This window comes from Sapajus apella, unplaced genomic scaffold (genome assembly GCF_009761245.1).
Source record: "Sapajus apella isolate SASKATOON/1434 unplaced genomic scaffold, GSC_monkey_1.0 scaffold45, whole genome shotgun sequence".
In the NCBI taxonomy this organism is placed as follows: Eukaryota; Metazoa; Chordata; class Mammalia; order Primates; family Cebidae; genus Sapajus; species Sapajus apella.
Window position 1 is genome coordinate 19,561,426 of NW_022436985.1, and position 17,463 is coordinate 19,578,888.

The following is a 17,463-nucleotide window of genomic DNA, read 5'->3' on the forward strand; positions in this document are numbered from 1 at the left end:
CCCACATCACAGGTCAGAAAATCAAGGCATAGAGAAGCTCTGACTGCACACACAGCTTGTATGTGACAAAGGTCTTCACCATGAGTTTAAATTCTTTGTATTGTCATATAAAACAATAAAATAGGGTTTATATATATAAACTAGCTCACACTACTAATATAACCTATGGATTCGAGATCTGAAAAAGATAAATTCTCATTTTAAATAATGTGATTATTTCTTTTGATTAAAATAAACCTATTTCTTTTCTTTTCTTATAAAGCTCCTTTTTATACATTTTTTTTTTTTTGAGGAGGATTCTCTCTCTGTCTCCCAGGCTGGAGTGCAGTGGCATGATCTTGGCTTACTGCATCCTCTGCTTCCTGGGTTCTAGTTATTCACCCACCTCAGCTTCCCAAGTAGCTGGGATTACAGGCATCCACCACCACGTCAGGCTAATTTTGTATTTTTAGTAGAGATGGAGTTTCACCATGTAGGCCAGACTGATCTCAAACCCCTAACCTTCATTCAGTGATCTACCCACCTCAGCCTCCCAAAGTGCTGGGATTACAGGCGTGAGTCACTGCACTCAGCTCATCTTTTTATAGATCTTTAAATGGCTTATGTCATTTTATGCTTGCATTTGGGTAGCAAAATAAGCCACTGAAAGACCTCAAAAATGAGGATTTATAAGAAAATAAAATATTCTAATCATGAAAATATATTCTGCCTTTCTGTTTTTTAAAATTATAATACATAGCATGTACAGGTGTTTAACATTATTAATATTAACAGGATTATTATAAACGTTAAAATTCTATCACTTTGTCTACCTTTGATTTAGTGATCTAGTTAGAAATAACACACTCCAATACCTACATAAACAAAGCAGCCAGTGCTTACAAAGACAGCATCTTGGCGGCAACAGCAAACAAAGGTGCATAGGCCTCATCCAATAAGCAAAACTACTAAACACATCCAGCTGATGGGAATACGGGCATAACGTTTCCAAAGGTTCCAACTATTCAAGAGAAATCAAGAAGTCAGATTTTCCTATGAAATCTGCATATTTGATATGTCAGCAATAGATTCAAAATTTTCCAAACAATATGAGGGCGCAATTAAACCTGACTGCAGGCTGTATTTGACATGCTTGACCTATAGTCCGACCTATACTCCTCTAGTGTGTAAATTATGGAATATGTTGCGTTCTTACTGAGAGAAACATTTAAAAAGTCTTTCTCATGTTCTATGGATATATAAACATATTACTTAGGCTTTTTTCATCTATTCTTGCCTTTTTCTTTATTAAAAATGTACTTATGGGTAAATTAAAAACTTATAAAATCACAAATCACAGGCACTATAAATAAACGATAATTGCCACATTGATTAATAGCAATAGATACCCACTCTGACTTGTAGCAAAGATAAGAGCTTGGAGATGACGTGCATTCCCTGGAGAACCCTTTCTTTCCCATGGAGGGAAAACACTCTAAATCTTTATGAATGAGAGTAATAAGATATAGCAATAATCATGAAATTAGTTCTAGGTTTTGAGTAGTTTTGTTTTGTTTTGTTTTGTTTTGCTTTTTTGAGACGGACTCTCTGTCACCTAGGCTGGAGTGCAGTGGCACAATCTCGGCTCAGTGCAACCTCCACCTCATGGGTTCAAGTGATTCTCATGCCTTAGCCTCCCAAGTAGCCCAAGTAGCTAGGATTACAGGCACACACCACCATGCCTGGCAAATTTTTGTATTTTTAGTAGAAAACGGGTTTCACCCTGTTGGCCAAGCTGGTCTCGAATTCCTGACCTCAAGTGATCCACCTGTCTCGGCTCCCAAAGTGCTGGGATTACAGGCATGAGCCACTGAGCCTGGCCAGTTCTAGGTTATTTTTAAAGGTAAATCATATCAAGCTTTTGGAATCATTACTGCAAACTTTACAAAGTCATGACTCACATGGTCCAGAACAATGTCACAATTAGAAGAATTTCCATTTTCCCTAGCATCTCCTACAATTGTCCCAAGGAGTTCCAGAATAGAGTGCATAGCAACATGAAAGCCCTATTTTACATTATTCTCAAACAACATGCAATGTACCGGAGCCGCTCATTTTTCTACTCCAGGAAGACTCACTCATTTATCCACACCAGCCCACTTTTTCTATCTGCTTTCCTTGGTCACTTCCTCTGTATTTTCCACGCCCATCCTTCATATTCCCAATACATCAAGTTCCCCTCCAATGGAGCTTCAAAGGAGTTAGTTTGTATTCCGATTTGATAGCTTGTCTCTGAAGAATTCATCCATTGAGTGTTGTACTTTCTTTCTTCAGAGAGTGGAGGGCCCAGCGAGTCTGTGCACAGACACATACTAATGAGTTCTGCCCCATCATACAGGCATCAAATATGTGTGACACATGGCACTGCTGCCTGAATGCTATGAAACATGATTGAGAGGGCTGCTCTTGATGTCAAAGATTTCCTGCTATTGCCTAACTGAAAGTGAGGTACAGTAATGATCTTAGGCAATGTCTATTGATTCCAATCATGGTGTGTGGCTACTCTTTATCACTACTGGACACCCACACCAAAAACACTGTGATCATAACTTTATCACCATGTCAACGTAACAGCCATGTTCCAACAGGAGAGGTAAAGACTGCAACAGCAGGTGGCGTAGTTAAATTGACCACAGAATCCAATATCAGCCTACTTTGGGAAAAGAGGTCATAGGAGATACAATAAATGAAAACTTAGTTTTGCTACAAAGAACTGAAATCAAAAGAACTCAAGTGCCATTTGCTTGGAGTCTATTATTGCAGCAAGCCTAAATGTATAACACACACTATAATTTCAAGGTGAAATAGAAATATTTTGCTTCTTGACTACAACATAGTCAGGAGAATTTAATTTATCAAGTGTTTCTCGAGCACCATAACTAGTGATCATTCTTTTCACTCAGCAGAGCTTAAAGGAGGAACTTCCACAGAGCAAGCAGACAGTGCAGCTTCAAAGGCAACCTAGAAGGGGCAGCTGGGACTCCGAGGCTGGGCAGGGGGCTGTGTGGGCATCCTGACCCTGAGCAGCAGAGGGACAGTGCACTTGAAAGGACATGGAACAGCACTGCTGGCTGCAGCAGGGGTCCTCCACCCCACCCTTATGGAACTGGCATAGTAGGAGAGTCACCACAGGGGTATTCTGACAGGAACATAGTTGAACTGAGACCACATTTGTCCCACATCCTCAAAGTGATTGTTAGACATATTTTGCTAATGGCATAATACTTAGAATCAGTCAATTCAATTCAATCTCTGAGAGGCCCCAAGAAAGAGGTCAATTTTTAGACTGCCAAAGTTACCTGGGAACAGTGTCCTATTTAGGTCATGGAAAAACAACAACTTCTTTAAGGAATCTTACACACAAGACAACTTCGAGTACTCACAACTAAAATAACCACCATTAGCCAGATAGGCATCATTGCTTTCTCTGGGGCAGAGGGCTGGCTCTGGCCACCAAGAGACAGTCATAAAATAAAGCAGATGAAAACAAGTTGTGTTAATTGGCTTATTTCATACTAGCACTTCCAAAGATCTGGAGAGCAAAAAAGAAAGACCGCATTTGGGTTTTATGCCACTACATAGATCCTGTGAAAGAGATAGACAGGGATATAAAAAAAATAAACAATGAGGACTTTGGATTAAAAGAACAAACATGCTCAGATATGGACATTAAAGTTTTGTCAATGTTTTACATGTGCTAAACTCAAAAAAGTAAACCTGAGAAATCGTTCATGAATTTCAATCGTTTTCCAATTTAGTTCCACATTACAAAAAGAGAGCCTTGCACTTCCGCCTTTTGAATACTGTCAGTGGACAATTATTCAGAACCAAGCTGTGAGACTAGTGTCTAAGAGCCCAGAAACAGCCAAAGGCAAAAGCATCCGTTGACTCTATTTTAGAACTGGTCAGCGAGCAGCAAGCATAAGGAGCACAATGGAGAGATCACCACATGAAAGAATTACGTTGTTTGCTGTTTTTGTGTATTTTTTTTTAACTCTAGCTGCTTGGCAACTCTCCTAGATCACAGCTTTGGGAAAGAAATGTATCTCCCTGATGAAAAATGAGCTAACAGAGATCCCATTGATGGCCCACTCACCAACTCTGTACGAGTCCATGGGTTTCACCCTACACAAGAAATTGAACCAAATTAATTTCCTGAACAGAGAAAAAGGACAGGGGGAAGTTGGGGAAAGTAAGCCAGGTATGTTTGCTCAGACGTAAAAGATACCACAGTATAAGCAGAATAACATTTCATCTGACCACAGGAAGCACAGTGTTTAAAATGTATAATTAAACTTTCTTCTTTACTGTCTGCTCTTCTCAGGGAGTCATAAATAAGCTCCTAGAGTGCCATGGGTTTCTGTATTAGAAAAAGCAAATCACTGTATGTATTACCAGTTAACTCGAAGAAAAGGTCACAACAGAAATAATAGTTCTGAAAAATAACTTTGCTTTCTAGCTATAATCTTTCCCTCCCTTTAGATTTTGTCTCCTTTCCTTCCCATTTCAGCATAATTTATACTATTTGCTTTATTCTTGGTAATGTATTTGGAGCAAAATTAGATCAGTTTAATTTTTTCAGTTTTCAGTTTGTTTTCAAAATAACAACAATCTTTTATCTTACGTTAAATGCAAGCCAAAAAATTATTGTTTAGATTATGTTAATCCAGCTTAAAAATTAAGCAGTCCACATGTAGGCTCTTAACCAATAACACATCATTTTGGAATAGTTCTGTTCCAGCCAACAAATATCCACTGAAAAACCTACTGGAAGTCAGGCCCTGTCCTAGGTGCTAGGACTATAAAGATGGCCAAGCTATGGCCCTAGAATTTTATAGTTTAAAGCAGCTATCTGAATCAATATTTTATTATCTGTGTGACGATAACAGAGAGGTGGTGTGAATAACCAAAGGCAATCCTATGCCTAACCCAAAAATAATGCAAATCATTAAAGGAGACTGTCACTTGGAGTCATTCATGCTACTCCACTGCCTCTATTCCTCACTGGGCCAGGAAAATGGTAGAAGAAAATGCAGGAGACCACAGAGTGGAGATTGTCTGGAGACAAAATCAATTATCCGCTGCTAGATTGTCAAGGACTGGGTATACTTAATCTCCCATTTTTAGTACATGGAACTATGCATACTAACTCTCAGATAATTCTGCTTTGTTTGCTTTTAATTACCGATCTGCTATGATTTCCAGTTTGCTTATTCTTGCATTTTTTCCCTCCAGTGATTAAAAATGGATTTTTTTTACCTTTGTGGGTTTTAAAATAATCACAATAAGAATGATTTCAAATGGTTACATGAATCTGATTGAAATGAGCCTAGAAAGAAATGTAATATTTTCTGATCTTCCCAGTGTCAACTGTTTTCTTTAGAAAACTCAGTTGACATTGGGAAGATCAGAAAATATAACATTTAGGTGTAAAGCAAGTACAGTGATGAAGACTGGGCCTTAAAACATGCAAATATTGATACCTTTAAAAGGGTGGTGAGTATATGACAGTTCCTTAAAATGTCATTTTTCCTTTTAAGAACAAAATTTTATGATTAAAAAAAATTTTAAATGGGTTTTAGACAAATAAGCCAAGGTTATTCTGAGCAAGTAACTTAAATCCATTAAACCTCAATGTCCTATTCTTTACACAGAGACAGTATACTTACCTCGAAAGTGTGCACCATTAGTTCCAAGAGAATGAGATCAACAGAGACTGCAAGTAACAAATTATCTGTGTGTGTCCATGAAACACAACTCAAGACACCAACCCCGAGAGTGAGTAGGGTCGTTTCTGAATATAAAGAGCATGCCATATATTAGCTTATCATCTGCATGCAGTCTCTTAGCCTCATGAAATAGGAAAAAGCAAAAAAAAAAAAAACCATAAATTACAAGTGGCTGTAAAGACAGCAAATCATAGTGAATAATCTGCAATCCAAATGAAACTTTCTGCTGAACAAAAATTTTTGATAGAAAAAAATTTCTGCTGAACAAAAGACTCTGAAAAATTTGCAAATAAAGAATTTGATCTTGTTGCACAAGAGACATCTTGAAATAACACTGAGTTCATACACTTTGGTTAAATATCACTGGATAAATGCTAAAATCAATGTTATAAATAATATAAAAAGATTCACAGAATATAACAAGGTAAAAATTATAAAAATGTAAAGCAGATTCAAGAAACAATGAAAAATCTGCTAAATTTTTTCATATTCTGTTCTCAAGATAGACTAAAGGCAAAAGATACTTTGAAGAACACAGAGTAGAAGACTCTTAGATTGCTTTATTCTGCCTTTCTATTATTTTTAGAAATTAATATCACCTCCTCCTATCAGATGAGGAGGAGGACAGCCTTATGAAATATACAGACAGTCTTTAACACTCTTCAAGTGCTAAATGTTCTAAATATACTTCTGGAGGTTTGTTGAGCAGTCAGAGGAAAGAGCCGTCTATTTTCCATTTCAAAGAGCTTCGACAAACGATGAGTCCGTCAAATAAGAATGAAGTGTTTAGACAGAAGGCAATGTAACCTGATTTGTTAACAAGCCAAAATCTTGTTAGTTTCAGGAAGTGTACGAAATTCAATTTAATTCCGCAAAAGCTTTTGCAACCCCACCATATTCACAGACCCATTCTGGATCCCAGAGTTTCAAAGAGGTACATGCACAAATGGACCCTGTCCTCATCTAGCTCATAGTCTGATAGATACTGACATTGCACACTCCCAGACACAAAGTAGGCAGAGGGTAGAGAGTACAGGGAGTGAAGGCTGGAAGGCTATCAAAAAGTCTTGTATGCTATGAACAAAATCCTCTAGGGATAAGATCAGTCTTTAAGTTGGAAAGATCATTGCAGCATCGGTGTGGAAGAGCCTAAAAGATGGGTAGGGGTGGGACAGGAACACAAATTGATATAAAGAGAGCTGTTACATCACAGTGACAATCCAGGCAAGCAATCACAAAAGCTCAAGTGCAGGCCAGGCCACTGAGGATAGGAAAAAAGGGAGAGCTCTGTGCTACATTTAGGCAGTAAACTGTATTTCCAAATACAAGAATACACAAAGAAAGACACAAGGAAAGGCAAATTTATTCACAGATGTCAACCTTTCTTAATGGCAACACTGACATTTATTTTCCTAAAATACTGCATAATAGTATGACAACTTATAGCATGACATGGCACAGAATAGAACAAGGCAAATATGACTTTGCATCTGAGCTGTCACTTAGAATCAGTCCTGGTCCAGGACAGTAGTTGACCAAGTCTGATTCCTTACATATACAGTCTAAGATAATTATTGCAACAGAAAGCAAAGGCATTCACCATCTTAAAAATTAAAATATCTCCCCAAGAAAGAGTAAGAATTCTTGACTATTCAGGTCAGCCTTTAGGCCTTAGCACTCTGATGGTTATAATAGAAAGATACAAAAGATGAGGGCTCTAGAAATCCACAGCTCTAAGGAGCCAGGGAAAGCATCTCCTCATCAGCTACTCTTCCAATCTCTTGACATTCTCTTATTATGAGAGAATTGCAACCGAATGCTTTTTCTTTTGTAAGTCTGCATTATGCCTGGAGGAATGCGTATAGTTAGGAAAATGTTTTACTTTTCCACCTGCAGGTAGGTAATAGCACATTTAGAGAACTTACGTATTACTATCTTACACTCAGGGCAAGACCATGATCTTCGACTTCCTTAGCCTTACCTTGAATACACAGAAAATTAAGTTCCCTACCAAAATGGCAGGTTTCACTGCCCTGAAGCACACTGCCTCCCTCAGACACCATCTTTTTTGGATAGTGAGGCAAGTGACTTTTCGCCAGATTAACAACTAGCTACTAATGATGAGACAGCGGGTCCACTGAGGGCAGGAACTGTGTCTTCTCTGTTTGCTATCAATATCTCAATGACCAAGAACCATGACTGGCACATGGTAGATGCTCAATAAACATTTTGAAACAACATATCCTAAGACTATACTTTCAGGGATCATTTCTATAGTTGGCTACTAAAGAAGTTTCTCTGAATGTGTAGAGCACGGAAACAAAATATCCTATTTCAACTTGGGGAAATGGGAGCTTTTCATCCACAATTAAAAAAAAAAAAAGGCTTCATGAAAATTGGCTCTGGCATTGATCAACAAACATTTCATTTTTGAAATCCCAAATAAATACAGTATAGTTCAGTGTTTGTGAGCATGGTACACCTTTAGTTAGAAAAACTCATTAATCATAAAATCATCAGTGGTGGTGAAAAATTTCAGAGCAATCTTCACTTTAGACAACTTGAAGTATTCTCTTCCCCAGACTCAGTGGAATCCCCTAAAAAGTCCTGACCAACCAAACTTGGTAAATTTTATAAGGTTGGCCTCTGGCATAAGACAATGAAATGCAAAATGAAATAAAAATTCTGTAAGCAGTGGGTGTCCCCAAGATCAACAATGTTTAAAAGACCTCAATAAAAAATCCAATGGTTACATGCAAACATCTTTCTGCACTCAGAGCATAAATCACTTCTCTTACAGGCTTAGTGTCAGGGTTCTAGTTAATCATTCGGCTGTAGCAAACACTAAAAGCAATCAATCTCACAGGCTTTGGAATTTGTATAAAGACTTGCTGTCTTTACAAGCTAGTTTCCCCCAGTCTGGATACTTTTAACTTTTCCCTCTGTAGCTAAAAGTTAACCAAAGTGATCCATCCTATCTTCAACCAACAGGCTGCCCTTTGATTTAGTAAAGTAAAAACAGGCCCTTTTAAAAAGGACAAATGAAAGGTGTTTCCGCTTCCAAATTATATGCCAAGGAGAAGCCCTTTATAATGTCTAAATTCTATTTAAAGACAAAGAAAGATAACCTCTTAACATTGCAGTTGAAAAGATATGCTGTCTAGACCGCTGTTTTCCAATCTGTGTTCTGGGAAGATGCCAAGCAATTCGAAATGTTGGGGAAAGACCAAAAGTGGACCAAAAAGCCCTGCTTTTATCTGCTTTAGGGAAATAGTAAGAGATTTCACTGGAAAAATAGGTTCCCCTTCTAAAAGAAGTTTGAAAACTACTTATCTTGTCCAAAGTTTAGCACTCTTGCTTAAAGGCAGCCTAAAACTGACATTTCAATTTCCTTTGGGAGTATGCAAGCTCTTCCTGAGATGGGCTTTACAACCTCTGGTGCCTTCCTCCTGCCTGAGAAAACAGGCGAAGCTGCTGGAACCAGCCCCTGTGCTAACAACGTAAAAAGAGAGTGAGCAGCATTATTGACCTTGAAAATTCTCACAGTGCAGTATCTTGATTTTCTGCTTCATTATGTCCAATCTAAGGATTTGCCACTGATGTACCCAACCTCCCACTCACTTGTCCATGCTCCACTGCCTCTTGGAGCCACCACTGCATTTCTGACTTTGGTGAACACAAAAATACATATCACCCCTTATAGCCAAGAGGTTGAAGGGAGGTGCCGATGGTGACAGACAACTGTATTCCCAGGCTCTCACCAGCTTGCTTTCTCAGGGTTGCAAAACTGAGCCTCCTCCAGGTAACACCAGTGAAGTATGAGACTGGCTAACTGCCTGTCTTGAGGAATGTTGTCTGAGAAAGAGAGGAAAGTATATGAGAAAATCAATGAAGAATGGAATATCCCTAAGATGGACTATCACTTAGCCATTTAAAGGAATGAGTTAACTGTGTGTAGTGATGCAAAAAGATCTCCAAAATATATTATCAAGTGAAAAGGCTAAAATATACATATACTATATGCCCATTCAAGGAAAAAAGATATCCATGTATACATATATGGATGTGTTCACATGGAAAATGTCTAGAGGGAGACTCAAGAATCAGTAGGTGGTGTTTCCTGTGAAGAGTGAGACTGACGCTGGTGGGACAGTCCACAGTGCACTGTGTAACTTTTTGTTCTGCTGGAATATTTTACTATGAGTATGTATTGGCCTAAAATAATTTTTGTAATACAACCAGAGATTGAGAAAAGCAAAATCCTCAGCAAATGAAGAAAGAACCAATAAATACACATACTAAAGCCAGATATTCAAAAGCCAACTGCACATTCACTGCCAAGAATGCTCAGACCCCGGATCCAGTAACCAAAACATGGCACTCACTGTGGGCCCTTCACTCTGTGGGTATGGCCCCAGCTCTGCCATTTCCAGGATCATGCTATTACCAGTGACTCTCCTAAGGGGATTGCGGGGAAAGCCAAAATACAAAAAAAGGGTAATATGGTTCCAAGTCTGGTGCTTTATTCAGCACATAAAGAAACAGCAATATTGAAATAGCTCTCCCCAAAGAAAGACTATGAATTACAGTCTTTGTCTGAAAGTTTTTAAAAGAAGACTATTTCTCAAGCCCATGTTTCAAACTAAAATTATTATTCACAGGAGGGTTGGGGTCCTTCTGCTGCCAATCAGGAAAAGGCTTCATTTTCACTTGATAAAACAAAAGTCACATGGATTTTGCTGATGTATGCCTCTCTGCAACTTCACGGTACTTTCAGAAACCTTGTATATTCACAGTTACTATGATTCACAATAATAAATACTACTGAGAAAAGTAGGATGGATCCACTTAAAAATGGTACCTACTGAAAGACCTTGAGTAGTTAGTCAGGTTATTAAACATCAATGACTCTAGTGATCGCCCAAATTCTTAAAACAGGGGAACCTGATGCTTTAGATATATTTTGACATAAGTAATTAAGATCAGATACATAATTAATAGCTCTGTAGCATATAAAAATTGAAGTGTTAATTTAGAAGCTCAAGAATGCTTACGAAATCTCAATTCACTGATAAAGTTAATTTTTTAAATTTTCTTACATAATTGTAACAAGCTTGTTTAAAAATCCCTTTGGATCTTCTCTACCCTAAGTTGCCACTGACTATAAAGAATTTAAAGTATTCAGTTGTAATGTTATATTGAGTTCTTTCATTATACATTGTGGTTTCAGCTGAAATTTGAGCAGAGAACCGGCTGTTTTCTTAAGTTCAGTAGTTAACTCTGTGGTCTTGGACAACTAACAGCCTTCCCTGAGCTTAATTTCTTCATCAATAAAATTTAAAATTTCAATCAGATGGTCCTTCAGCTACTTTTCAGCTCCAAAAGTGTATGATTCTATGAGTCTCTGTAGCATATTACTCACCAATGTAAAAAGCAGTCATTTCTCTACTCCAAAAAACAAAACAAAAAACAAAAACCAACAATCCCAAATAACTCCTCATTTCTAGAAGCTGTTCTCATGTTCTGTAGAAGGGAAGACTTTGAGATTTGGAGTGAACAAGTAACATTTTGTTCACATACTATTCCAGACAACAACGCTGCTTTTAATTTTTAATTATTTCCAAGGTCACTTCCAGATTAAACTACCTCCACATGTCAGAAAAATTCTCATGATAAGCAATTAGATTTAAGTTTTCCAGAAACCCCCAACCCAGAAAGCACCACAATAATCAGGCTACTGAGCACAAATGTTCCAACTAATGCTCAGCCTTTCTTGGACATACCCTCACCATGCAATCTAGTCCCCAGGGTATCTCTAACATCTTCATAATAACGCTTATCTAAAACATATCTAGTGACAAGCGTTGCTCACATTATCCCATTCCACACAATCCTTCCAGCAACTCAATAGGACAGACATAATGTCCTAGTTTCAAACATAAGAAAGCATAACTAGTAAGCGCAGAACTGGAAGATAGCTCATTTCCTTGTTGGACAGTCTCCACTCTCCTTACAGGTTCCACTTGCCCTTAATTGGTCCCTTCCTCAGGGTCAGGTCTAAGGCTAAGGCCTTTTACATGTGTCACCACATTTGAACCAGTATGTGATAAGTCCTACAATTATGTCTATGTTATAGATGGGGAAACTGAGACTCAGAGAGGAAACATGGCTTCCCCTCAGAGACTACTAACAGCAAAGCTAGAATTAAAGCCAAGTTTAACGGATTCTGAAGGCTATATGATTTCATTACGGAAGATGACCTCCCTTCCAGGAACTCAGCTCCATAACTATTCATTCCCTGTACATGCAAAATTGCTTTGTCAATGCATCATACTTTTCTTTCTTTAAAGTGGGAATCTGTGAGACTGTAAACTCTTTCGTTGTTTTTTTTGTTTTTTGGTGGGGTGGGGCAGGCAGGACAGGGTCTCACTCTGTTACCCAGGGTGGTCCTATCATGGCTTACTGAAGCCTTGAATTCTGGGACTCATGTGATTCTCCTACTTCAGCCTCACAGGCAGCTGTGACCACAGGCACTTACCATCACACCTGATGATTTTTCTCACTTTTTGCAGAGACAAGGATTCCCCATGTTGCCCAAGCTGGTCTCAAACTCTTTGGGCTAAACTGATCCTCCCGCTTCGGCCTCCCAAAGTACTGGGATTATAGGAATGAGCTAGCATGCCCTAGAACTGTAAACTCTTTAAGCTGACAAAAATCATACGTTGTTCGACTTTGAATTCAAAGGAACCAAAACATTGCCGCATAATAGTGGTCAATTCATCTTCACTGAAATCATTAGCTAAGAATGAAAACAAACTTGTACCACCTTTAATCCCTAAGTCACAATCTTCTACTAGAAATTTCCTGATATGGAAATTAAAAGAAAGAAAGAATGAGTGAACAAATGAAATATTTTGTAGGACCCAAATTTTAGTTGATGATTGAACAAAAACCTATTAGAAGGACAGAATAAACCATAATGGAAATGAGAATACTTTCATTCTCCTTTCCATTGAGTGCAAAAGAAATCTAATCCCTTATTTGATACAGCAAGACCAAATGGTAGAGCTAAATCTGGTTAAAATACGAAAAATTACATTGGGAATTTATTTTATAGTAAATATTTGCTGAATTGAGCCAAAAAAATCGCCAATGTCTTTTTTGGCAAATATCAGTGGTTTCCAGATCCACTTAGACCACACATTACCAGAGGTCCTTGGGATAAAAGGAAAGCCCTGACTCCGTTTCTGGTTTCAGTCCCCATGGAAAATCTACAGCACAAAGACAAGCAGCACTCCCTCAACAAAAACCTTTCCACCTCCCCTTCTTTCCTTTTTTTCCTTTCAGCTCCTTTATTACTTTGCCTCCGTGTGCACCAAGTACTTTAGAAGGTGATAGAAATAAAAATAAAAATTAATTAATTAATTAAAACCTGCAGAAATAAAGATTGTTGTGCTAAGACTTTGAGTGAAACACTGTGGATGAAACACAGATTATCATCTCTATCTTTTCCTGAAGCCTCACTGAAGGAAAAGGAAAGGGATAAGAGTATACAAATGCATAGAGGAAGCAACGACTGCAGGTGACAGATAACATCATTTTTAAATATAGAAAGTAGACAGAGCAGCCGGGCACGGTGGCTCAAGCCTGTAATCCCAGCACTTTGGGAGGCCGAGGCTGGTGGATCACAAGGTCAAGAGATCAAGACCATCCTGGTCAACATGGTGAAACCCCGTCTCTACTAAAAATACAAAAAATTAGCTGGGCATGGTGGCGCGTGCCTGTAATCCCAGCTACTCAGGAGGCTGAGGCAGGAGAATTGCCTGAACCCAGGAGGCAGAGGTTGCGGTGAGTCGAGATCGTGCCATTGCATTCCAGCCTGGGTAACACGAGTGAAACTCCGTCTCAAAAAAAAAAAAAAAAAAGAAAAAAAAGAAAGTAGACAGACAAACAGTGACTGACGTTTCAGTTTGCTCAGCTTTATTAAATACCTTCAAAGGGGGACCAATATTCCAGAACCCTTGAAAAACTGAAAAAGTAGAGCAATCAGATACTTCTGACCTCCTCCTTCCAAACCCGATGAAAGACTGAAAATTCTGCCTTTGAGGACACTGAACCAGAAGATCTCTGACCCAGGGACAACCAAGCACAGTTCAGGGGTGGGGGTGAAGCATCTTACTGAAAAGGAGGGAATAAGTGAAAATCTGATTGCTTACTCAATAGGAAGACCACCAGCTTGTCTCTCAAAAATGCTGGCTTTCTGTCTCGCTTTGAAGAAAACTAAAGATTTTTCCACTCTAATAAAACTGATGGTACAAGACTAAGGACATAAAGGTTGACATTTGGGGATTTCTCCCATGATGTGGTAGAGTCCCCACCTAATCAGATCACCCAACTAAGAGGCTCATCCATTGACAAATGCTGCCCATTTATACAGAGCTTCCAACCACTTTTTAAATATTTTGCTAATAAATATAAATGGATAACCAAAGATGGCCAAACATTCAACATAAAAGATAGAGACCATATGAAAGAAAGCTATAGGAAACAGAGAGGAAACAAGGGACAGAAGAAAACTCAAGAAAAATTATATGGAAAATTTTTGGAGGTCAGAGAAAATACTGCAGTCATGAAACAAAAGATTATAATACTAACACATTGGGAGGCCAAGGCAGGCGGATCACTAGGACAGCAGTTCAAGACCAGCCCAGCCAACATGGAGAAACCCCATCTCTACTTAAATTACAGAAATTAGCCAGGTGTGGTATTGGGTGCCTGTAATTCTGCTACTTGGGAGGCTGAGGCAGGAGAATCACTTGAACCTGGGAGGCAGAGGTTGCAGTGAGCCAGGATGGTGCCACTGCACTCTAGCCTGGGAAAGCAACAGAGCCAGACTCCATCTCAAAAAAAAAGAGGGAAAAGAAAAGAAAAAGAAAGAATGAACAATGAGAAAATGAGAAAGAATCCTATTTTTTGAAACTTAATGGTAGTTTTAATCTACCATTAAGTTTTAATGGTAGATTAAAATCTCAATAGAAGATCAGAATATAAAGAAACTTCCCAAAAAATAAAAAGTCAAAGACTTTGAAATTGAAAAAGCAAAGGCCTTTTAAAAAAATAATAAAATGAGATGACTCATCTAGTGCAGCAGGGTGGGAAGGATGAGAAGATAAAAGAGAAGACAATGTAGATGTATGTGCTCCTGAAGAAGAGAATAGAGAAAATGGAGAATAGAAAGAAATCATCAACACAATAATTTAAGAATAATCTCCAGAACTGAAAGTCATAAGAGTCCATATTGAAAGCCTCTCCTATATACTTTGCACAATGGACTAAAAAAACAAAAACAAAAAATATATCATGGTATATCATCATGAAATTTGAGAACACTAGAGATAAGAAGAGTCCCAAAATATTCCAGAAGTGAGTAAAAATCCAGGCACAAATGACTGTGAATTATAATGGCTTACATCTTCTCAGTAACACTGGAAGGTAGAAAATAATGGAACAAAACCTTCAAACACTGAGGGGAAATCATTTGTAACCTAGAAGTCCATATCCAGCCTTAATATTAAATAAGAGTTAAGGTAGGATCAAGATGTTTTAAATATATACAGTCTAAAAATTTTAGATTAGCCATCTCATTTTTTAAAACGAGTTATTTCGAATGTACCTTTATTCAGAAGGCAAGTAGAGAATATGGCTCCACTAAAATTAGAGAGCAAACAAAAGATGAAAACAAAAGATTCTAGACTCTGGGAATTTAATACAGGAGAGTTCATAAGTTAAGACAGGGCAACAGCTGTGGCATTAGCCTAGAAAACATCCAAGAAAGGGGCAGGGTTTGGGTAACTGCTGTATAGATGTCTCCTAGTAGGTTAAAAAAAAGACAGAAAAGAAGAGAAAAGAAAAGAAACAGACAGATTACCTAATGTTTTTAATCATATTGACATCAACATTAAAGTGTGGGATCAACATTAGAGTCTTGTCAGGGTGTTTAGGAATAAATTATGAAAACACATAGAAAACTAAACAAACAAAAAACACGAATTACCAATTTCCAAAAAAACCCTAAAAGTGACACAAGAAATCAATGAAATTATAATGTACAATGTGATACATCTATAATCAATATTTATGTGGTCATAATAAAGTCAACACTAAAAACTGATTTAACAAACAACTATGATATAACTATATGGGGAACATTTGCTTACTGAAATATTTATAGAGAAAATGATAGAATGTGTGGAATTCGCTTCAGAATATCTAGTATAGGGGAATGTGAGGGATGGGAAGGTAGTGGATATGGATAAAACAAGTTTGATCATGATGTAAGACATTGTTAAAGCTAGAGAATGGATGCACTGGGGTTTACTATACTATTCTAGCTATGTTTTGGGGTATAATTTTCAATAATTAAAAGCTTTAAAAAATAATCTTGGGAAGATAGGAAGAGGAAGGAGGAAGGTGTTATGGAATATAAAGGAAGAGACCAGAAAAAGATGCATGGGGTATGTGCATACAGTTTATACAAGGACTGTATCATCTATGAAAATCAGTATATATCTGTAACTAAAAAGATCAAGAAATAGCAGTATAAATAACAATGTTATTTTGTAATGTGGAAGAAAATGTCCAAAGAAAGTGCTCAAAGTATTAAAAGTAGTTGCTTCTGAAGAGTGGGAGAACTTGTGTAGGGAACTGCTGTTTTTTACTACAAAGCTTGTTTAACTATTTGAAATTTAAGACTTTGTACATTATTCCTTTAATTTAAAAAGATGAACATAGCAATTAAAAAAACAGTATGCTACAGCGTTTGCATTCTGGATACTTGAGTAGTCCATTCTGACACTGCTATAAAGAAATACCTGAAACTGGGTAACTTATAAAGAAAAGAGGTTTAATTGACTCACAGTTCTGCATGTCTGGGGAGGCCTCAGGAAACTTACAATCATGGCAGAGGGCACCTTTTCACAGGGTGGCAGGAGAGAGAATGAGCACCAGCAGGGGAAAATCCAGATGCTTATAAAATCATCAGACCTCGTGAGAACTGGCTAATTTTCACAAGAACAGAATGGGGGAAATTGCCCCCATGATTCAATGACCTCCTACTGGGTGCCTCCCACAACACATGGAGATTAGAGAGATTATAATTCAAGATGAGATTTCAGTGGGGACACAGCCAAATCATATTAGTACTTTTTAAGAATTTTTTTAATGTAATTCTTATATAGCTTTTTCAATAAGAAAAATATTAAAAGTTCTGTAAACTTGAAAGTATTTTATAAATTGTGTTTGCTGAGCTCATTGAGGCTGTGTGCATGTAGCCACAGTGGGCATTAAAAGCTTCTCATAGCTCAGTTTGGTTCTCAAACACTTCCTTCAATGCCCTCACTAAGAGTTGTTCTCTCACATAAATGATTTTGAGATATCTATGTGAACATAAACAATAAAATAAAAATAATAATCATGATAAAATAATAAAAATAAGAAAAGTGGTAAATAAAAAACAACCACACTTCCACCTCTCTTGGCTTGTATATGTATGTATGTGTATGTGTGTATACATATACATACACATGTATATATAGTATATATATGTATATAATGTGTATACACACACACACACACACACACACACACACACACACACACCTTCTGGCCATGAAGGCATCTGAGAAATTAACTGTGG

General features: G+C 37.7%; 1 protein-coding gene and 1 pseudogene across 3 annotated transcripts in view; one reads left to right on the plus strand and one right to left on the minus strand.

The window, feature by feature from the left end:
* FRAS1 (Fraser extracellular matrix complex subunit 1) overlaps window positions 1-17,463 on the minus strand; it is a 464,791-nt gene that overhangs the window by 370,099 nt on the left and 77,229 nt on the right. The gene's annotated exons all lie outside the window — the stretch shown is intronic.
* On the plus strand, window positions 8,015-8,094 carry LOC116524566 (annotated as a pseudogene).